This window comes from Manis pentadactyla, chromosome 3 (genome assembly GCF_030020395.1).
Source record: "Manis pentadactyla isolate mManPen7 chromosome 3, mManPen7.hap1, whole genome shotgun sequence".
NCBI classification, from domain to species: Eukaryota; Metazoa; Chordata; class Mammalia; order Pholidota; family Manidae; genus Manis; species Manis pentadactyla.
Genome location: NC_080021.1, coordinates 7,261,833 through 7,285,180, shown reverse-complemented (window position 1 = coordinate 7,285,180; position 23,348 = coordinate 7,261,833). Strand labels below are relative to the sequence as shown.

Sequence of the window (23,348 nt, the reverse complement as noted above, 5' to 3'; positions counted from 1 at the left end):
CAGTGGAAGGTTGGATGTTACAGCGTGAGGTATGAAGAAGCATCCCAAGGGAGAGAGCATGTAGGTATAGCAGATAAGACTCTGGAGGGGAGGACCTAGAAGCAGCCGCATTTAGCCGAGCAGAAGCAGACTGACTCTGGGAAGCATGTGGGAGTCGGGCTGCAGAAGGTGGATTCAGTTGCTCAGGACTGAGGAAGGGCTGAAGGTCTTTTGAACAGGAGATATTCCTGGAAGCCGAAAGAAAACAGTGCCGAAGGGTCAGGGTGTGATCTATGATGGAGGAGCACCGAGGCCAAAAGATACTCTGCCCAGGAAAGGTGGCAGCTAGTGAGAGGCTTTCTCTCTAGAGGCTCACATGTGGGTGAAAGACAGAGAGTAGCTCAGTGCTGGGGAGGGGACCAAAGTGGCTTGTTGCTTTCCAGACCAGGGCAGGGTAGAAAGTCCTAACAAGGGAGAAAGAGAGTAAGGAATAGGACAGAGAGAAGAATCGGCGTGGCAGGCGGACCAGCAAGCATAGAGGCTGGCACGTAGCAATAACCAGATAGACTTTAGTACCAGAGAGGGAAGCAGAGGCAGGGAGACGGCAGCAAAGCTGTATCAGGAGGGAATGGCAGTCCTCATTTCCAGAGAAGAGGGAAGGTCTAGTGCTTCTGCCAACAGTAACAGCCTCGGGTTAAATTGGTTAACCTGCCCCTGCCCAGGCCAAGCCTCACCTGTGTTTCAGTCTCTGCGGAATGAGAAGGACAGGGCAGCACTGAGCACCCAGAACCTGCTTCGAATCCGGAATCTCCCACAAGGCTAGCATGCGGCAACCGTCAGCACGTGTCTGTTTCTAACAACTGAATTTGATTTATCTTATCTCTGATCTTTTCCTTCATAACTAAAATTAGGTGATAAATAAGTAGATGCTAAAATAAGAAAGGCAAATTATTTCTGAAACACCTACATCATGGTACCAGCTTTTATTTACATTTTCTTAGACTTTATTTTAGACATTATCCTGAATCCTCCTCAAGTCCTCTGGTAACTGAAGTTGCATATCTGTGGCTCAAAGCATTGCTCACATGCCTCCAAAGAGTGCTGACGTTCCCCTCAAGGAACCCTGTGCGGTTTGCGTTCATGACTGATGCACCGTCTCACACACGGTTAGCACTTGGACATGCTCATCAGTGGGCCTGGAGTCTGGTTTCTCTTTTTCAGGGTGGTTTTCCCTCTCCCTACCCCCACCCCAATGCTGCATTTCCTGCACTTCCAGCAAAAGCTGACCATGGATTTATTGCTGATGTTAAGAATCATACTGTGTCAGCGTGCAGATCTCTCTGTCAGCTTATCAAAAGAAAACAGCTTTTATTTTCAATGCCAAGGGAAGATTGGGATGGTAGCAAGAGAAGTAGGGAAAATGAAGGGGGAAGAAAGAGATAAGAGTAATGGACAGCTGTGAGCAAGGTCGGGAAGGGTGGGGGGAGAGTGGGAGGTGGAGGAAGGCACAAGCCACTGGGAGGTGAGAGGAAAATGGGAAAGGGAGGAGGGATGGAGAAAGAGGACAGATGAGGAAAGGGTGTGGACAGAGGTCAAGGGCAGCGAGAAGGTGAATGCAGGATGTCCATTTCCAGCTGGGAGCCCTGCCCCGTCACTGTGAATTCTTGCTGTTTAGGAACCCCAGCAGACCAGGTCTGAAGATAGCAGACAGTCTGTCGGACACTTAATGATTTATAACAAGTACATGAGAATGCCATTAAAAACTAATTCATCACCACCAGGCTAAATGACTTGCAAACATCTGCTCTGCAACAGGACCCTCTTGGGAAGAGAATTTCTAGGAGTTGAAAAGTTCTTCTAATGTGCGTATTGCAGATAGAGTTAAGATACAGACACCAGCATTTGGGACACCAGTCTTCCATCCAAAGTGATTAATTAGGGTGATGCTTAAATGTTGCTCTTTGATTTGCCTAGTTCGTGCGCAGAAATTTCCTCTAAGCTGGGTACCCTCCAGAGCGACATGCAGATGCAGAGATGGCTGTCTTCCACTCTGGTGGCTTGGTTCCAGGCGATGACTAAGTTTCCTAGAAATGGTAGGTCTCCACCTTTCAGTCTGCTGACCGGATCTTTTATCAGACAGCAAACCCCAATACCAATGAGCTCTCAGGCAAAATCTGTTCACTTCTTGCTGAAAACTTGATGTGGATCATTCTTCTGGGACTGGCCTTGGCTTGATTCTGCTCCCAGCCTTCAGGCATTTCATTCCAGTCAATCCTTAAATTTCCTTTCCAGGCAATAACCTATAGGTGTTGGTGTCTTGCGCTACATACCCCGTGCTGACCTGGGAGTTAAACTGCAGGCACACTAGATTTCAATATGCCTACAGATTCCCATCTGTTATGGGCTGAACTCTGTTCACTAAGAAGGGGTATTGAAATCCTAACCCCTAAGGTGACCTTATCTGGAAATGGGGTTATTGTAGATGTGCTCTACTGATGAAGTGTCCGGATCCATGTAGCTTGTATTCCAATGAGAGACAGACCATAACAAAAAAAGAAAATTCATGTAGGATGTAATGTCAAGTAGTGCTAACACCCACAGTAAAAAATAAGTAAGAAATTAGAGAGTAATGTGTATGTTACCTGGATAGGTGGATGAGATAAGGTGTCACACTTGCTTAGGGACATGATTGGTAGCATCACCATCTTTATCATCATTTTCGTTCACATTACAGCTGGGATTGAACACAGGCTCTTGAAGTCCAGGGTAATGCTGTGTTAGCAACATCATGCTGCCTCCCAGTGATGGAGAAGAGGAAGAAAATTCATAAACTTTAAACAAACAAACAAATAAATAATAATAGCTACAGCCTAGATCTCTCCCTTCACCCCAAAGTCTGGAGAAAGCTACCAAGTAGGTCAGTAAAAATAAATCCTCTTTTCAGAATGTATAAAATATTAATATTTGGAAAGGTGACCATCTCTGATTCCTGTAGCCATTCAGCATGACTGTAGCTCGTAAATGCCTCTCTGCATCTTCTCTCCTTCCTGGCTGCATACGCATGTGCCGTCTCCAAGGGGAAGAACATCTCCTTGTGCTGTATTGTTACTGAGAACAATCAGACGCAAGGTGCAGTGGTTAGGAGCACAGCATTTGGAGCCAGAGAGAAGTACATTTTAATCCAGTCCTACCCCTTCCCAGCTGCGTAATTGAGCTAGATGAGCAGCTGGCATATGAGCCCCATAGAGGCAGGTCTCTCACCTAAATGGCCTGGTGCTTACACAGTGTGCTTTGTAAATCACAAAGAATCAAAGAATGAGTGGCTCAGTGGATCACCTCCTAACTCAAAGGTTCAATTTTCACGTATTTAAAATGGAAACTACAATACACACATCAGGGTTTTGTAAGTTAACTGAGATAATGATTATAGAGAACTTAGCACAATGCCTGGCACATAGGAAGCAATCAAGACATAGTAGCTTTATAATTCAGTGCATTTAGGCTGAAGACTACCCATGCTCAGGAGAGAATATGATATGCATCTCTCTGAAGAGTGGGAGGGTAAAGCTAGACATATTTAGAAATAAGTATAAATAAAATGCATACTGTGTTCCAGGAGCCTCAGGGTAAGGTGTCTGAGAAAGATCCCTAGAACCTTTAGGGGAAAATCAGAGTTCGTACTCAGATGGCATTTAGGGATCATTACCTGCCCATGCCAGGATCTGTCCTTGTATCTATATGTTTTCTCTAGGAACCTCCTATCCTACTGGATAAGTGTGGTTGTGGTCAAACTTCCAGATCTGGTACTTAGCACAATGCCCCAACAGAGTTGGGGACTGAGCCATTTCCTTAACCTGGAAGACATGTGGATGGTATTAACTTCTAGATCACATCAGTTCCATGACAGTCTTTCTGGATGATGTCATATCATGGATTTATCCAGAACCTCAGGCATCTGTGCTCCCTCCCTTCTGATTTCTACTAACAACCTATCCCTTGGACTTCCTAATCCATCAAATGGGAAAGAAAAATGTCCTCTGTCTACCTCCCAGAATTGCTCAGAGAATCAAACAAAAACAACAAAGCATTATGAAAGGGTAAATGCCCAAATGTAATGTTACTATTACTAAATTGAGATAATGATGCATACATTCTATAATTTTTAAAGAAATGTTGCAGGATAATTTTGTACCGGTCTGGTTTTCCCTGAAGAATATCTGTCTACACAAATTTGAGACTTTCCAGAAACTGCCATTTAGTTACAAGTTCAGTTGTCCATCAAAAATCAATAAATACTCATTTGCAATTAGCAAAGTGCATTTACACCCATTTTCTTATTTGCAATTCATGACAACATATGGAAGAGTCATGGTGAGGATTTCTACAGCAGGCGAGGAGACCGGGATGGAGAGAAGTGGAGGGACCTGCCCAGGACCCTGCAGGACAGACCGAGCTCACACCCAGCTCTTTCAGCTGTTGACACCACAACTGTCATTATCGCCCAGCTGTCCTCGCAGGCCTTTCACAGGCTTGATGGGCATAAGTAGGCTAATTATTGGTAATTTCTTTTTTTCAGTGATTTCACTTGCTATCTTGTCTCAAAGCCCAGATTCTGAACATAGATATGAAAGACAGCCTCTCTATTAGTTTTGTTATACTTGCGTTTTTTGAAAAAAAAACGTATGGAGAAAATACAGCCACGGGCTCTTTAAGAAGGGCATATTGATCAGAAAGCATTGTGAAATTACACGGCTGTGCAAAGATGATCATGTTCATTGGAAGATGAAGGATTTGAATAACTTAATCAGTTGGGTTAGTAACTTAGTTGCTAAGATAATTTTTTGCTTATTGAAAATTAGGTAAAGTTATTTAGAGCACATCTGTAAGAACTGGGGGCTGGGTATTCTCCAGCTGCTTTCCACTTCACTCTCCTGCTCTGTGCCCCGGGAGGCTGAACCCCAGGGACTACTTCACCCTCCCTTCTTTGCCTCTTGTTTTAGATGGGAATCAGACAATGGGAAGCACCAGCAGAGGGCGAGACAGAGTTTGGGGTGTTCATTGCCCTGGGCTGCTGTAGGTGGTGGGGGGTGTTCCTGCTTGAGGCTGTAACTCCCACGGGGGTGTTTCCCTGCAGCTGTAGGATAACTACAGGACCCTCTACACCCCGTAACTCTTCCCTCCTGCCTGCGATGGCGGCTGCTCCTGGCCCTGCTCCCTCTGTTGGCATTAGTCCAGACTGTTCCATCATCCTTGGCTGCTTGCCTGTAACCCCGCCCAAGTCTTTGTAGGAGTTCTGGCATTAAATACTTCTATGCTCTCTGTTGAGTGGCTGCTTCCTCCTGGGACTAAGTAGGGCTGGAGATGACAGATACAAAATGATCTCCTTCAGTCCTACGTGCTCTGACCTGCAAGAGGAAGGATGCTCCTCCCCACCCCACCAACACACCATTTACGGGGAAAAGGCGATGGGAATCGGTGGTGCCTGACAGGCACTAGAGCTTGATCCGTTGCGATGTCAAGAAGACAGCAGAAAGAATGCCCACCAGGACTTTCATACCCAAGCGGCCCATGTCTGTCAGCCACTATCAGTGGCCTTGGCCACAGAGCTCCTCAGTCTAAAAGCACAGCAGGTGAGAGGAAGTTACAAAAAAGTCCCTGAAAGTAGACAGGCAGCCAAGGATTTGGTTAACAAGTGATTAAAAATAGAGTAAGGGGCAAAATTCATGGCTACTCCTATTTTTTAAATATTATTTTTATGTATGTTAACTGCATATTGTATGTAATAAAATAGTTTCTATTGTGATTTTAATAAGGAATTGTATTTAGAGAAAGATGACCATTGGTTAGCATCTGTGGTGACTTTGCAATGAGCCGGCTGGGTCCAAATGCACCCTCTTGGCCAGAATCTCCTCTCTGGTATGTTTGGGAAAGTTGGGCCATAAAAGAGAGATTCTTGTGTAAGGTTAGGAGGCAGGGTGACCAGCCCTTCTCAGGGTGCCCGCAGCTGAGGTATTTCCCTGGGCATGGGACCTTCAGTGCTAAAACCAGGACAGTTTCAGGAAAACAGGGACAGTGTCCCCCCGTTAATAGGTGGGGATGAGGCAGCAGCTCACAGCCTGTTCTCACGCACCTGCAGGCTCCCCTGGATGGTACAGGGCATCGGCGGGGGGCCTGGGACCGCTCTCCTTCCTCCTCCCTCCTTGTTCAGCTTCTCCAACCTCTGGCCACGTGTGCCTGTAGCTCTGTGAAGAAGGGACACGCAGCACCAAGATTCACCAGCTCAGTGGGGGCTGCTCATGGACTTCTGCTCACCCTCCATAGCCACCTTCTCCTCCTGACAGCCTGCTCTGCAGAACACAAGCTCCAAAACCAGAGGCCAGAATAACAGCATTAGCAGCACCCACAACGGCATGAAGTCACATTTCTATAATAAGTCCCCTTACATATACATATATGTATATATATATCCCCGGATACATCTCTAGCTTCTGCTTCTCAGATTTAACTCCAGGATACAGTTTCATTCCCTAAGTTTCAGGCATTGAACACTCCTTAGGAAAGAGGCTTATAGCTGGGCCCCCGCAGGCACCACTTCTTACCCGCTGGGGCCTGCCAGGATCAGCACGTTTGGCCTAGAAGGCAGTTATCTATCAGATGCTGACAGTAACATCGCACCAGAAAAATCTAAGGGGCAAAGAGGTGCAGAGTCCAGAATCATAGTCACTACACTGCTCAAAATTCAGTGTTTCCTAAATATCTACAGTCCTAATTCTTTATTAAGAATTAATAGTCCCCCAAAGATTTTGCCCTGCCGTATTTGCCTTACCTCATCTCCCCCACTTTCATCTTCACTTAATCCTCTAACAACGGGAATGATTGGCTATTTCTTCTTTGTTTGCAACTAATTTTCTGAGTGATCTTGGGCAAAAATAAACAACAAAACAACATTCTAGCCTTTAGTTGCTGATATCTGTGATTATCTAAGTCATAACAGTCACGTCTGTCTCAGGCCATGCTCCCGTTTTGCTTTGTCCTCCTCCACCCTGTTACCTGCTCAACGCCCCGAGCGGCTGTGATGAGCCGCTCCTGCCAAGTCTCTGTCTTCCCCAGGCACAGCGAGGGGCTGTTTCTCCTACCATTGCTATTACTGAATAAGAACGATATTGATGATAGCGATAACAACAATGAATCGTGATGGGTAATTACCAGGAACTGGGGTAAATGCTTTACCTGTATTTTCATATCCAGTCCCCACAGAAGCCCGAACGAATGTAGTCTGCTCGCCACCTGGATCAGACAGCGGGCACTGAGGATCAGAGAGGTACAGGAACTTGCCTCCGGCGTCAGAGAGGCTAGGAAGTGCCCACTGGGGGTGTCAGGGAAGTCTGACCCCAGAGCCCAAGGGACGCTCTTTACACTAGTAGGATCACCCTGGTCACGCTGTATCCTAGTCGGCTCTTCCCAGGTCTGGGTGTCCTCTCCTTGGTAAGTTTTAGACAGGAGGGACAACCACTGTTCATTTCTGTTTCTGGAGTCTTCAACACTGCGTCTGGCACAATAAAGCCGGGCAGAGCAATGACCGAACGGGAAGGTGGTGGAGGGACGGCTGCCAGCGGCCTGAGGATCATTCTGCCCCACCTGATGGGACGCTGTCCGGCCGAGTTGGCTGGGCAACTGGAGGCCCCTCCGTCTACCCTGACTGTGCACCCGTGCTCTGCCCCACTCCTGCTCCCCACAGCGGGAGCCGATCCCAAGCTCGCAGCCTAGAGAGAGCACTGGGGCGTTGAGCCCATCTGGACGGGGTACAGGACTGACCCCCAGGAAGGCCTGTTCTACAGACTCTCAGGACTTGGCAGGGGCGCAGAGATCTATCCATTCTGTGGCCAGGACGAGCCTGTAAGCTCCCTTGCTCATGGGAGCTGCCAGCTACCGATGTGGAGGGGCTGCCCCTCTCTTCCGCCTCTCCCCGTCCACCAGCAGTCCTTCAGCAATCGCGACCTCTTTCAGCAAAGATGGGCACATGGGAAATTGGCACAACCTATTATCTGAACCCTGCAAGTACCAAAAGAAGGGAGGGAATATGCTGGTTCTTTCCCACTCCTACTTAATATTTCATGGCCCCAAATAACTTGCTATTCTTGCACAAATTGCAAAAATATATGCTGACTTTGATAATTAACCTGCTGCTTTTAGCTATGGGCTGTGTAAAAACATCAGAAGGAAAAAAATGCTGGGATTTTCCGTTTTCCCCTCATTGCTCTGCTTTACTCTTACCGAAACTTGGGAATCAAATTATCTGCTTTTTCTGTCAAACAACAAAACATTTGCCCAATAAATCTCTGCCCCGAATCTTGTTTTCCTGAGCCTAAATCCATGTCATTATGCATCACTCACATCCTGAAAATGCAATAAAGTGGACACTGAAGTGTGGCTCAGCCTCCTTTGGTCAGCATAATGATCCTAAATGTATTGGATATAAAAATACTGTTCTAATTTTGCTTACTCTTCATTTTTTCCCTCACAAACAGAGAAAAACCACCGTGCCTTTAGGGGAACTGAAACGCAGCCGCGTCTGCTCTTAGGAGCACGTAATGGGTTACAGCACGGCTTCCTCAGTGCCTGGTGGGTAAGAGCCTCAGCTCCTGGCCTGTGGGTCAGGGTTTCCAGTGGCCCCGCTGGAGCCGGGGACCAGGGGCCAGCCAGTCAGGAGCCAGAGAGAGTGACTCTGTTTATTGGCTTGCTCTCCAAATATATTATTTTTATTACTTAATTTGATGCCACAGGCAATACTTTATTAACCAACTGTTGGGCAGACTCCTGGTCATTCTGTTTATGGGAAAAGAGCACTGTGCTAGGAGTCCTGACACACTAGGACTGTGTTGCCCTCTTCAGTTTGCTCTTCCACTAGAGAACTCCGTGACGTTGGGGAGCCACTCATGGTTAGCATCTGACTCTCTGTAGACTCAGGCTGGAGGAGCCCCTGGCTCCCCTTGGATTTGGGAACATGCTCTTCAAGTAGGTGCATGTTCTGGGAGAATTTTTACATTTCATGTTTTCATTTAGGTAACTTAGGAGAAGCTGAAAGGGATGTCTCCGTTGGGTGCATGACTAAGAGTCCAGCTCTTCCTGTGAGTTAGCCCAGCATTCGCGTCTGCGTTAACTACCTCAAGTGAGGAACTTCACAGGTAAGGTTTGGCGTTCATTGTCCTGCTTCTCTTGGGGGTGGGTAAGAGGTCTCCAGTTTGAGAATCAGTGGACTGGGCTGCACATCTCTCCTCCATTTGGTGATTTTCTGAAATTCCTGAGAGTGGACGATTCCACGTGTTCACTCTTTTATTTTTTCATTCATTCGTTTTTTATCATGTGTTGTGTTGCACACCCACAGCAAGCCAGACGCTGTCCTAGCCACTGAGCCACCCTGAATGAAGAGGAGCCTCTCTGTGCTTCCAGAATCTCACAGCCAGGTGGGGGAGACACACATATCCATAGACACTTACTGGACATGCAATTTTTAATTGAAAATATCATTGAACTACCTTCTAATAAAGCAATCTGTAACCCTAAACATAAACTCTATCATCATCTTGGCCTGCTCAGTCTGCATTCATAGAGCCCTGGCTGGGGTCTGGGAGACTGGAGCCATTTCCTTATCCACATTCAAAGGTTGCCATGAGAATGAAATGAACAATTCTGAGTAGAAAGGCCTTGAAACAAAGGGTTTTATGCTTCCTTGAAAGCAGGAACAACTTCTGGAACTATTTTATTTATTAAGTTGTACCTTTCCAAAAAGCCATGTACCAGAACAGAACTGATAAAAGGTGCAAAGGACAAGGAAGAGCATTTGCTCAGTCTGTCATCCCCCTGGGTGGTGTGTGGGTCACAAATCACCTCAGCTGGGGAATCCTGCAGCCGGGGTCTCACCCCAGCTCAGTATGCCCACCCCAGTGACTGAGATAGGCTTCCCCACCTCTCTAAGCCTGCGTGTTTCCTCATCTGCAAGTTGTTCTAATCGTTTCCGCTTCAGGGAAACTGAGCATTAAGTGATTTGTAAATACAAAATTTCAGTGAATAACTTTCACAAATCCCAAGGTTTATCGTTATCTGTTTCTTATTCCTGGACTCAGAGATCAGACTTCTCTGGGTTGAGTCTTGGCATTCAGTGGGGTTTACAGTCTCCTAGACCCCTGCTTGTCCAGTGCCCTTCAAGGGCTTGCCCCAGTCCCTGGTACCTAGGGTGAGCAGCTCAGAGTTACTATGGTGTAAACGTGGATGAATGAATACACATATGACTTTCTTCATTTTATACATGGGAAAATCATGTGTCCTTGGTGTTCATGTCAGAGAGTGGCCAGATGGAGATTAAATCCAGAGACTGCAGTGCCCTCTCCCCCATCCCATCCCTCCTCCAGCCTTTGACGGTCTCATAGAACTTCTCATAGACGTGGGGACGAGGTCTGTTCTCCATTCCTGACACGGCCGCCACCCCCGTAGGCATAGAGTTGCTCTTCACTCACATTGACTTTGGAATGGGGCACAGTTCCCAAAGTTCTCCATTTCCTACTTCTCTGATATTTTCAAAGCTAAAATGAGCCCACTTCTGTTTAAATGTTCTCTCTAGGGATCCATGTGGGTGATGGGATGGGATTCGTAGGAAAGAGCCGAAGACATGCTTCCCTGCCTCTGCAGGAGCGGAAATGACAGGTTCTCATCTCCCACAGTCGTCCCTACACATGCATTTCAGGGATTCAGTCCTAGAATTTCCACTGAAATCTCCCTCTTAGTCCAGGATGATCTTCATAAATGTCTCTTCTCCAGGTCATGGTGAGCATTTTTACTGTGAAATCCACTTAGAAGGTAAAATGAAGCTATTTTCCATGTGCCAGGCTATTTTAAAAAATAATTTCTTATATTCTTTACAAAATTTTACAGGCCTGGTAAAGTAAGCATTGATTTAAAGGATATTAATTATAGCTGCTTTATCTTTTAATGAATATTTTAATTTTTACTCATGATCCAGCATTTGTTGGATCAAAGAAAAAAATGTACCATCCTATTGCTGCATCAAGTCTGAGCCCAACGCAGACAAATATTTTACAGCTTCTTAGCCCAGCTGATGCCCAGGTAGCACTCAGGCTTCCAGATCCCACCCATCTGTCGCTTCCCGTTTAGAGGCACTGCAGTTGTAGGAAGGAGTGTGTGACTGATACGACCTTGTGGTCATTTAGGAAAGGGGTCCATGAATGTCCTCTGGTCTTTGCTGCCCATGGTAGACAGAAAGCTCCCCCCAAATATGTCCATGCTCGAATCCCTGAATCTTGTGCATATGTACTTCACATGGCAAAAGGGATTTAGCTGAGGCAATAAAGGTGATGGACCTTAGATAGTAGATTATCCTGGATTAGCAGTCTAATCACATGAGCCCTTAAAAGCAGAGAACTTTCTCAGCTGGAGTTAAAGATATGTAGCAGAAGAAGACAGATTTAAAGTGTGAGAAGAACCTGAGCCACTGTCACGTGGAAAGCATGAGAATCGACGTGGGCAGCCTCCAGGAGAAGCCCCCGGCTCTGCCGACAGTCAGCAAGGAAGGGCTTCAGTCTTACAACCACCAGGATGAATTTGGCCGATGACCTGAACGAGGTTGGACGTAGACTGATCACCAGAGCCCCTAGGAAGGAAGACCACCCTGCTGACACCTTAATTTTGACCTGGTCAGACTCTTACTGAACCATATTGTCTCCAGACTTCTGACCTAAGAACTAGGAAATAATAAATGGGTGTTGTTTATAAACCTTGTATGGCAACCCTAGAAAACGAGTACACTGCCTTGTGGTTGGACAGTGTTCTCCACAGTCAGGGGGCTACTCTGCTGTGCTCGGCTCCTCGTGCTCATGGCCTTTGTGGGGAGGTCCTGGCACCCACCAGGGGAGCTCATTTATGATCATGACTATTTTCTTCTGGTCATGCTAACAATCCTAAACTTCCTCAAATATATGGGAACCTCTGTCTCAATGGGTAGGGAATTGGGAATCATTTCAAGAAAATATTGAAGAGGAAAGGTGTCTTCATGTTTCAGAAAATATTATCTATCCCACTCCCCAGGAAACTGCCATGAAAAAAGTGGTAGTGGAGCATTTGGAAAGAACCTGTGTGTGCACATGTGCACATGCACATGCACGTGTATTTGTGCTGGGGCAAGGGAGAGCGAGTTGGGATGCCAGGGAAAGCTCTGCATGCAGTAGGCTTCACTTCCAAGATGAGACTCAAGAGGAGCCATCTGAGGGAGAGGATTCTGGCAGAAGGAACCACCCAGCAAAGGCGTGCAGGTGAGCACATAGGTGTGGCTGAGGACTCGAGGTGGTTGGGCACGGCTGGAGCACAGGGCATTGCCTCAGAACATCTAGACTTCATCTGAAGAGAAACACGTGACGCTAGTCAAGTGTTATGTGGCTGGAGAGTAAAATGACTGTAAGTGTTTCAGGGTTACTCTGGTGATAAAAGTGGCCCAGAGGAGACAAAGAGTAGAATGAAGGAGACCATTAACTTTAAATGATTGCTGTTCCTTGTTTAAAGAAGGACGATTTGTCTCAAAAAGGTGTTATTAGAACTGGATTACTGTTATCATTACCTGGCACTCAGGCGCCATCTTCCTACAGAAGAAGCCAGGGGACTGGATCACTTTAGGGAGAGCTCCGGTCAAAACTTGAGAAGTAGACGGTGCTTATTTTTGTCTCCTTTTCTCCGTGGTAAAGACAGTGTAACAGCAAAAGAGAAAGAAGAGAAAATAGCCCTCAAATCACCCTCGATCTTGTCATCCCAAAATGATGATTTTTCTTTTTGGTGGTTGATTTCTTGGCTAGTCCAAATGTCTATATAATTTTACACTGTCGCAAGCATACTGTACACAGTTTTCCATCTCACTTTGGGAACTCAATGTGATATTTTCATGCTGCACAAATGCCTTTGCAGGATCATTCCTAATGCCTACCTAACATTCTCCTGGAGAGACACTTGATAGTTTTAATGAACTACTTTCTTTTTCTGGACATTATGTTCCTCACAGAATTTTTACACTTATTGGTAACACCTCCAGCACACGACATATATTATTTTGGGGGGAAATTTCCTTAGGATAGATTTCTTCTGATACTTTTAAAGAGGTTGAAGACCAGGAATGTTTTTGGCTCCTGCTACCTATTGCTAGATTGCCTAGAAGGTGCTTCTGGGACAAGTCACTCTATCCCCCATCACTGGAGGTTGCTGAGGGCTTAGAAGAGGAGCCAGCTTTATCTAGTTGTGTTTTCTAGTTCACCAAATCTTTACAGCAACCTGTGAGTTGCTTTTATTGAGGTGTTACTTCATAGGGAAGTTTGTCAAGCACTTTTATTTCCTAACCTCATTTAATCATCAAAAGAGCTCAGGGAGGAAGATGCCTGTGTCCCCTGTGCAGATGAGGAAAACTGAGTTTGAAAGAGGCTGAACAGCGTCTCATTATCAAGTGCTCAGAAAATAGCAGAGCGTGGAGCTGAATCCTGGTCTAGCTTTCTAGTCCTTAATCTTTATTGTGACATTGGTAAGCAACATGCCCTCTCCTTACCTGCTTATCATGAGGCTCAATATTCTCAGTCAAGAGACACAAGCAACAAAAACAACCTAAAAACTGAAGAGTAACGGACATGTTTGGAGCCCTGAGCACCAGTTAAAACTCCTTCTTGGTAGGTCGTAATTACATATGCTGTGCATTCTGGATCAAAAGATGTCCGAGCTATTGTCCACTGTTTATAAACTATATCCAGAGAATAAATTCCTGGTGTTTCCAGGAGTCTGGGTTCTGGCCAATTCCACAGCATATGTGGAAAAGTGTTGGGCATCTGAGTAAGCCTTGGCAACAGGCTCCTCTGATTCATACAGATTACAAGGCACAAGGATGCTATGAGCACCGGGACTCTCCAGCCTCAGAAGCTGGTGGAGGGTCATGATGTTTCCATGGAGGAAGAGGAGCATGAGCATTTTTAGCCGAGGGTGGGAAGGGTGTGAAAACAGCGGGCGCATGTAATTACATCATGACGAGTTTGCACTGGATTCAGACTTCAGAGGAGGCAGAGGTGCTATATGATCCGTCTGCTCCTGTTTAGCTTGCCAGGGACCAAAGTACGCACAGGAGGCCAGGGAAGGGAAAACCATGGGAACCTGGGATAAGCAACCTCCTCTGGCTATTTTGCCCAATGTCAAGACACCCTGAAAGAGACTAGATTGCTGTCTTTGGAAAACATAATACCTTTGTGGTAATGCAAGCTTATTTGCTTGTTTTCCTGTCTCATGGCTTTGTATCTTTAAGGGCTGTCTGCCCAGTGCACTGGACGGCTGAGGTCTTTTTCCCGGCTTTGACATAATATACTTCAACAGAGGGATGGAGCACAAATCCTGTGCCAGCCACTTTGCTGTGTGGCGGAGACCTGGAGATAAATACACGACTGATAGGTGAGGGTTGTGCGCGTGGGCAGTGCACGGAGGGGCCCAGGACAGGGATCTCTAACTCTTCCCAGGGCAGGAAAAGGTGGAAGAGACAGGTACATTTTCAAGGAGGTGGTAGAGAAAGGCTTTGGCAGCTTTATAGGAATTTTCCACTGAGCCGAGGAGGCCGTAACAGTTCAGGCAGAAGGAATAGCCTAGATAAAGGCATGGTTTGTTTGGGGGTGTTGCAAGCCCTTTGAAGTGTTAAAATCTAAACTGCACTGGTGATGATGGCTGTTTGGAGGAGATGAGAGGGAACAGGAAAAGGAGAGACTGAGAAGAAGAGGTGGGCCAGAAGTGGTCTTGTGGCAGGGACTCCGGTTGGACCTTTTAAGAAGCAATTTGCTGCTCCAGTGCCAACCGCCCAGCAGTATGGCGCAGTCCTGTGACCTAGCAGCAGTGTGCATTAGAGAATCAGGCCGAAGCACAATAGGGTCGCCCACTAGCCATTTTGCTATGTTAGGCAAAGTGTTTCATCTCTTTGAGCCTCCGTCTTTCTATCTTTAAAACATGAACATTAGTATTTATCTCACCAGGTTGTTCTGGCAGATTAAAAAAAAAAAAAAAAGGTCCGATGGCATAAACGTACCCAACACCTTGGCTTGGCATATAAATATTACTTTCTTCCTCAGGCATTCAGTTGTTGCCCAGTAAATTTGGACTGAATATAACTTTATTAAACAAATATAAACAAACCAAGGATTAAAAGGAAGAATGTGGAGAACGTTTTTAGCGCTCAGAAGAACGTGGAGCCGAGGGAAGGGAAGGCGGAGGAGCGGAGGGAAGGGCGCGGAAGGTGGCAGACGCGCGGTTCCTGGCAGGCGGTGTTGGTTCAAAGCAAGAGGCGCTCTCCCTGGGCTGCTTGCTGGACGACCAAGTGAACAGAGCCCCAGCCACGCAAGGCCCTTTGTGACGCGACCCTGCCCGACGCGGGAGAGCAGGGCAGACCCGTCACGCATTCCTGCGTGCATTCTTTTTCTCTGTCCCCCTGAGTCAGGGAGCAATAATTCTTTCTAAGCTGGCTCCTGAACATGCAGTTAATTTAGATCTATTGAGTTTAGAGGGATTACCATGCTTCCTTTTTAGTAAATAAAGCTGTAAACAGCTGGTGAAATTGATTAATGGCTTTGGGCAAGCTGCAGCATTTAATCAATGGCAAAAGCTGTTCATTGGGTACAATCTGGAGGAGAGCTCAGGGCAGGGACGGCAGCCTGGGGCAGTGCTGGTGGGCAGAGGAGGGCAAGGCCCGTCAGGGCAAGCTTACTTCAGCAGGAGACGGGTGGCGAAGCTGTGCTTGTCCAATCGGACCGTGGCCTCATGCACCCCTTCTTTAATTTTGTCTCACTGGAGATAATTGTTTGAATCACTATTTTTTAACAACTATCATTGCATAGAAAACATGAAGAGAAATGCAAATACAGAAAAAAAAATCTAATCCAAAATAAATCAAAGTAAATTTAATTTTCTTATGCATATCACTGGTCATGCATATATACCATTTTTGCATTTTTACTTTGCTCCCCGAGGACCCATTCTCCCCAGGCAATCAGAGACATTGCCTTAAAATGTAAAGCTGGTCATACTAGGTGCTGCTCACAGTCCTTGAGAGCTTCACAGGGTCCTCAGAATAACATCTCCAGTCCTCAGCAGGCTCAGCACTCAGCCTTCCTCAGTCGTGCCCTGCTCACCTCTCCAACTGTCTCCGGCCGCTTTCTGCCTTACTCACTAGACTCCAGCCACACTGACCTCCCTCCGGCTTTTGGAATGTGCGCCGGGTGGGCTCGCGATGCTAGATCTCCGTCCTGCTTTACCCTCTGTCTGGAATTCTCCCTTCTTCTTTATTTGATGATTCCAACATATCCTACACATGTCAGATAATGTTTTTGGCCCCAGTCTAAGTGAGATTCTTCTAATTAAACTGTGTCCAAGTATTCTGTACTTTTCTACATTTGTTTCACTGCAATTATTATACTTTGGGTGGTTTTTATTCCATGTCTTCCCCCCTAGATAGCAAGTTCCCTGGAGCTGGAGAACATCTGTTTATTCATCACCGCATTTGCAATTTTGGGCAGAGTACTTGGACCATAATTGAAACATTGTTGACTATGGAATTTAATTGTAAAAATACACTTTTAATTCCATCCTTTTCACTTAGCATTGTGTCATAAACATTACACCTCAATGAAGCATTTCCGTTGGTTGATTGCTATGCCATCAGCTAGACATAACTTACTTTAATCATCCACTTGTAGTCAGGCAATTGGGTTTTGCTCAGTATTTTATGCTTATAAATAATGCTTACCTTTTAACTTCCCATGACTGATACTTTTAAGAATTATTCTAGGAAAAATGGGGTAAATTGAACAGAGCATGTTCTTGGTTGCAGTCAGAAACATAATCATCAAAGTACTTGTCATATAGCAGGCTGAGAATTCCTGCCTGGGGGAGTCCAGTGAGGTCTGACAGACAGATTTGGGAAAACAGCAGGGAATACCAGGCAGAGGAACTCTGAGGTCACTCTCTTAATTCAGTGAGCTGGGGCAAATGCAAATTCTAACTCAGTGGTGCAAGTCATCATAGACAATATGTAAATAAAAGGTCATGGCTGTGTTCTAATAAAAGTTTATTTGCAATGACAGGGGCAGACTGGACTTGGCCCCCAGGGCTGTAGTTTGCCAACCTTTGGTTAAGAGAATTGAATCATATGGTCAGTGTACAATGCTTAGGTCAATGTCTAGAACATAGAACATATCTAATAAAATGAAAGCTGTTAGAAAGATTTTGATGCTGATCATTATGATTGGCATTTGTCAGTCTACTGGACTTGGCCAACTGCCATGATCCTGAAGTTTCTTGGATTCTGACATCTGTAATAACAAATTCTTGTGGTTCTTTCTGCCAGCACAGCTTTGCAGAGCATAATGCTTTGTGGATAAAACTAATTCCCCTCTCTTTAGGTATGTTCCATTATCATGCAAGAATTCCTGGAGTCCTTTGCAAATTCCAATATTTTCAATTGGACACATTAGTTTAAAGTATATGACTACTTCTAATTGGATTCAGTGAATGGGCCACAGGGCTACTAGAGGCAATAATTGATAACTACTCTGTGGAGCAATTCTAACTCAATACCATCTCTTTCCTGAAACTTTTGATCAGTTAAGATTTGATTGTGTATTAGATAACACTCAAAACAGCATCTGCAGCCTTGGGTTCAGCCTATGATTACTGATGTATTTTTCATTTGCTTCAGTGGAAAATTGTTGACCACATACACAAAGAAAAGCAACTCTTAGCAAAGTGTAGAAACAGAAGGGTTGTGCCAACCTCTGCAACTTTATGGCTCCAAAGGCAGAGAATAATAGGGTATATGACATAGGGAAAGACCACAGCTACATTTAATTATGTAATAAGCTCACCAGATCTCAGAAAGGCATTTTAGGGTTCCCTGGGGCTAAATCTGAATCCCTCCCTGAAGCACCAGGATCTACAGCCTCATTCCCTTTACCCAGGAGTTGGGTTTGGGCTCCATCAGCCCCACTGACCCCTCTCTGGCAAATTCCCTTACAGGAGGTACGAGGTGGCTCCTTGCTCTTATCCTTGGCTATTCCAGCTCTGCAGTCCTGTTATTTTTCTTTTTTACCAGCCACGATATTTTAAACATTACCCACAGAGTAGTGGAGCTGGAGACAGAGAAGAGAGTTGAGTTCCTGACCCTAATATTAACCAGTGCTGGGTGACCAGTTATGGGCCTCTGTTTTAGGTTTTAGACTAATGCCGAGGTCGCTCTGGCTCTAGCCAGCTGGGTTAATGAGTGTCGAACAAGGTTGAACAAGGAGGTATTTAACCTTCCTTGCTTATGTAAAGGGATTTATGTATCTATTATTCATGAACTCACCTGCCTGGAGCCAGAATCTGGACCATCAAAAGTGGATGAGGGTGATCAATGTTGAGGACAGTTTGAGGTGTAAGTGGTTTTTTAAGTTAACCTAACCTTTTCATAAAAATTTTTCTTAAGTAAATAATTTTTTAGTAAGTTAAATGGAGTCAGACAAGTAAATTAAGTGAATGAATTGAGTAATGTGCTATTTCTCAAGCTCCTATCATGAGCGCCATTGCAGTAAGTAGTGGAGGCAAGACAGACAAGCAGTGGGGGAGGCAACGGGCCCAGCCTAAGCTCAGCGCTGGGCATAGAATCACCATTTACCTGAGTGAATAATGGTGCAGCCACAGAGTACCGGTTCAGCTCCATCCAGTCTTAGAATGACTTTTGGTCAAAGTGGAAACCGCCCTAATATCGTGTATTAGGTACTGACCATGCGGCAGGTGCGCTAGGCAATCTGAGCACATTAACTGACTTTGTCACAGCCTACCTCCCAACATGAGATTGGTTCCATTCTTCTAATTTTGTAGGTATGAAAACTGAGACTCAGGCACATTAAGTAACTTATGGACATGCTACAGGCAATCAGCAGTAGGATCCAGAATAGACCGGAAGTGTCTGCCTCTGGGCTGTTCTTAGCCACTGTCGTGAAGTGCCTTCCTGAGAACTAGAGGCTTGACCACCTCTGTTTCTGTGGACCTCATGGCCAACTTGCCCTGGGGAATCTGGGCACGTTTCCTGCCATTTGGCTTGACTCCTGTCTTGGTTTCTTGAGTTTCTCCAGTCTTCTACTGAGTCTGAAATATTTGCCCTGAATCCACTTGGTTGTCTGGAGTCTTGAAAAACGGCCTATTGCTTGCCGGCCTTGTTTCTCTGGCTCTCAGCTTCTGGTCCTTGTACCACCAACCTTTCTCTGCATGAAGTCAGCTACCAAGGGACTGATCAACCAGAATTAGTGGGTTTGGGGAAATGCCCGCCTCCTCCATGCCTGCTTCTTTATCTGCCCACTGAGTCAGACTCACCCTTCTTGCTTTCAAAGGCCACCTGACACTGGATACTGGACTGGTGGTCACCAAACTTGAGGCTATCCTCTGTGAGAATGTCTGTGACAGAAAACAGTTTTGGAGCGACTTCCCAGCTGTGGGATCTTGGACACACCACTTACTTTCTCTGAGGCTAATCGCTCAGCTTGTTAGGGGGCATGGTACAGACAGCTTCCTCATGCTGGTGCGTGGAGTGAGGTGGATATGGTGAGGATGAGAAGTAAAGGATGAGGACCTCCTGCCACGTGGTGGCTGACTTTGTTGCAGTGGCTCTTCGTTAATTGATCTTTTGGGGGTCTCATCACTGTTGAGATGGTGGCCATGACCTGTCCTTGGGTATAAAGCCAGCCTTACTCTGTCACCCTTCCAAACCTCCCAAATTTACACAGACCCAAGGAAAAAGTCTGGCATGCACATAAGTTAATTAAGAAAATGAACCCAATCAAAGGAGGCAGAGGTAGTTAGGAAGGAAAAAAGAGAGAGAATTGGGTTCAAAGCGTGGCTGTTAATTACTTGCTCTGGATTTATAATGCCAAGGGGGTCCATCAACCAGAATACAGAATGGAAAATTGAAATAAATAAACAGAGAAACTCCGCCTTGTGTTGATTCTCAGTAACAGGCCAGAATTCTCATGAGTAATTAATAACAAGTTAGGAAGTCAATTTATGCAGACATTGATGCAGGTTTTGTAGAAAACTTTTTAGGGATGAAAGCAGAGCTCATGAGGAAATGGCGAGCTCCTTCACAAGAGTGAATCCCCTTTATTAATTCCTAAGGGAAGTCACACCTTAAGAGTAGGGGTTCCCTGACTGCAGGGTGGCAGTAGATTGAGGGCAGCATGGAACTGGGGAGATGAGCCGAGCGAGGAGAGGTCAGCCCCAGAGGGAAGCCACGTTCTCCCTCATTGGCTCTGTGACAATGGGCAGACACCTACCTCTCTGAGCCTCACATGTTTACTTTGGTTGAAGGACAATGCGCACCCCATCTACCCTCAGGGCTCTTGTGAGGATCAAATGGGAGAAAAGATTTTGTAATTTGATAAGAGCTGTGAGATCTGAGCAGCCATAATGATGAAGATGATAGTTGTCATGAAGGTGATGTTGTAAAGGATTTGGGATGAAGCTAATGGGAAGTTGAAGTTGAGTTCTAGAGGTTACAACCCGTGGACAAACACCGGGCCAATTATCCACCCCGAATACCTCTCCCGGCTCCCCCAGGCCTCCACTGGGGTACCCTGCTGAGCGTGTGTTCTTTCTCGGTATTGCACAGCCATTGCGCTTTCTGCCCATTCATCAATCTGTCCTTGTACTGCCTACTACCATCTACCCGGTTTTGCTTGGGGGAGTGTCAGGGATTAAGGGAACAGCTTGACCGTGTGTTGTGCTGTGGGCAATGCCAGGAGCTATGCTTTCCTCACACCATTACAAGCTCTTAGCAGAATGATGGGATATATTTATTAATCCCATTTTGCATTTGAGAAAAGTGAGGCATATCCAGCATAATACAAATATTAAATAACAGAGCCAGAGTCCAGACCAGATCTGCTTAATTCTTTTCAATAAATAAACTAACTCTTAGTATGCTTAGCTTTGTTCTGCTCAGCTAAATTATGTTTTCAATTTTTCATACAGGAATAATCATGGCTTCTATGAAAAGATTTTATTTAAGTGTCCAAAGCAACAGCTTGAGTCTTCAGGAAAATGAAGTTTTGGTCTTTGCTGAAAGTACAGTTATTAAAGTAAAGGGTTAGCCCCCTAAAAGTTAACCACCAGTGCTAGTAGGAAGCTTCTAGGTTAACTAAAGAACATGCTACTTTGATAGACTCTGGTGGTACATTGTGCATGCGCATTGTCCACTGCCCTGCTGGTCACCAGGAACGAGGGAGCTGTTTTCAGAGTTAGTAGGTACATGTGTGTTGCACTGTCTGCCAAAAGAAGCGGTGGCCTTTGGAAGATGACATCATGCTGGATGTGATTTGCAGAGACACTCTTGATGCCTCCCTCTGGTAAAGGTACCCTAGATCTTCCAATGCCAACCAAGTAGGCCCTCTTGGGAAAGTCAACACTCGAACGTGATTTGCAATTTCTAAAAACACAAATAAGATAAAGCAAAACCCTCCAGAGAGAAGAAGGAATACAAAGCTTCTAAAGAGCAGTGATTGAGAACAAAGGCTGACATTGATGTTTCCCCAAGCACGAAGACATTCTAGGGGGAATTAGTAGGTGTCACACACAGTGGGGGTTCTGTGTGCCCATAGATGTGATCGATGTCATGTTTAAATCATGTTAAGCACTTATAATACTGCAAAACTTCTCAGAGTGTTCGCAAATGCACTTGGTCCTCCCACACGCCCTCACCCCTCTCCCCATAATGACTCTCTGCTCCGTCTCTCCTGCAGCGTTCAGTGAGGCATAACTCAGACACGCTGGAGTCAGCTCGGCAGGTGAGCCCAGCAGGTGTGGCAGATGTGTTCTCCAGATCCATGCTCTTCTCCGAGGGAGACATAGCTGTCCCATTTGTTATTTTAAATGAAAAGCCATTTAGAAAAGAAAATGTCTTATTTACATGCCTAGATTATGTGTCTTCACCTCTTATTTAGGCATTCCTGTAGTCAGCCTGCAAAACATGACTCCATAACCCTTAGTTTATGGAGGAAAGATAAACAAATTCCCTGGATGTGTTCTGTAATATTCTTTCAGAGATTATTTACTAAGCAACTTACATGTGCCAGATCTCTGATAGGGACTGTGATTTGAAAATAAGAAATATAACCGCTAATCTCAAGGAGCTCAGAGTCTGGTGTGTTTGTGTATGTGTATGTAAAACAGAAACAAACAAATAAAAATCATCATTTATGCAACACTGTGATTGAGTGTATCTCAGGAATGGGAGCAGAGGCATGAAAGGCCGGCAACCTACCCTCCGTGAGAGCACCCTAGCAATGAGAAACTAGCTCCTCTTGGTAAACTGAAAAAATACACTCTGAAATAGTTCCATTGAAACTTCTAGATCAATACAATTACCTTACTGGTGATTGTATGAAATTGTGAGGTCTTCCCAATGGAACTCTGAAGATTTTTGTACTTCCCTTCCAGCCTCCCTGACTTTCTTCTGTGATTTAGATTTTGCATCTTAGGCCACATAATTAAATTACTGTTATGTGGGTCTTAATGGAGTCTGTTGAAATAAACCAAAATGAAGGCAGTTATTGATTTTTCTATAAAACATAAGTATTTTAATTGCTGTGTAAATTGTTAATAATCTCTAAGTATTAGTTTTGTTTAAAGAATGCATCAACGAAGAGCAAGATTTAGATAACTACTGTGTCTAAGTAGAATACATTTACTTCTTCCCTAAATATCACTTATCAATCACCGTTTGTCATTGTTATAGGCTTATTGTTAAAGTTTTAGCTACTTAAGCCTGACCCATTTTCCTAGCGATGAGCTCCTGAGCTGTACCTATGCTGTTTCAGGGCTGCCTTTTTCTATAACAATTAAATTGGTTTAGAGGCATTTGAGTTGATGATGATCCTCTAGTGTTTACTTGGAAACATGAATGAATCCCACTTAGAGAACAAGAAGGGAAAGATTCTTACCATAGTCTGTCCCCCAACCAGAAAATGAATCTCAGAGGAGTGTAGGGAATTTGTCTTAAATATTGGGAAAGAATACTGAATTATGCTAAAATAGGAGAATCATACAAGAAATAGATACCCCCCAGGAGTTAAAGTTCTACAGAATAGAGGACATGGGACACTTACAGTACCTACTATACAACACGTGCTTAGCAACCCATTTTAAATGGGGGAGGATGGATTGCCTTTACATCTTTGATGTTTACAACTGACTCTGTTGTTTATCAGAGACATTCCCAGAATGAACTCATGTGCTTTTTGGTGGTGTGCAGTTTTGGCAAGAGTCGGTGGAGA

General features: G+C 45.2%; 1 long non-coding RNA gene across 1 annotated transcript in view; it reads left to right on the top strand.

Moving 5' to 3' along the window:
* Positions 1-22,266, top strand: part of LOC118915105 (uncharacterized) — a 30,550-nt gene extending 8,284 nt beyond the window's left edge. The window contains exons 2-4 of the long non-coding RNA XR_008996117.1: positions 8,508-8,605; positions 9,043-9,164; positions 21,816-22,266. This is a non-coding gene — a long non-coding RNA (uncharacterized LOC118915105). The remainder of the gene's footprint in view (positions 1-8,507; positions 8,606-9,042; positions 9,165-21,815) is intronic.
* Positions 22,267-23,348: the final 1,082 nt, after the last annotated feature.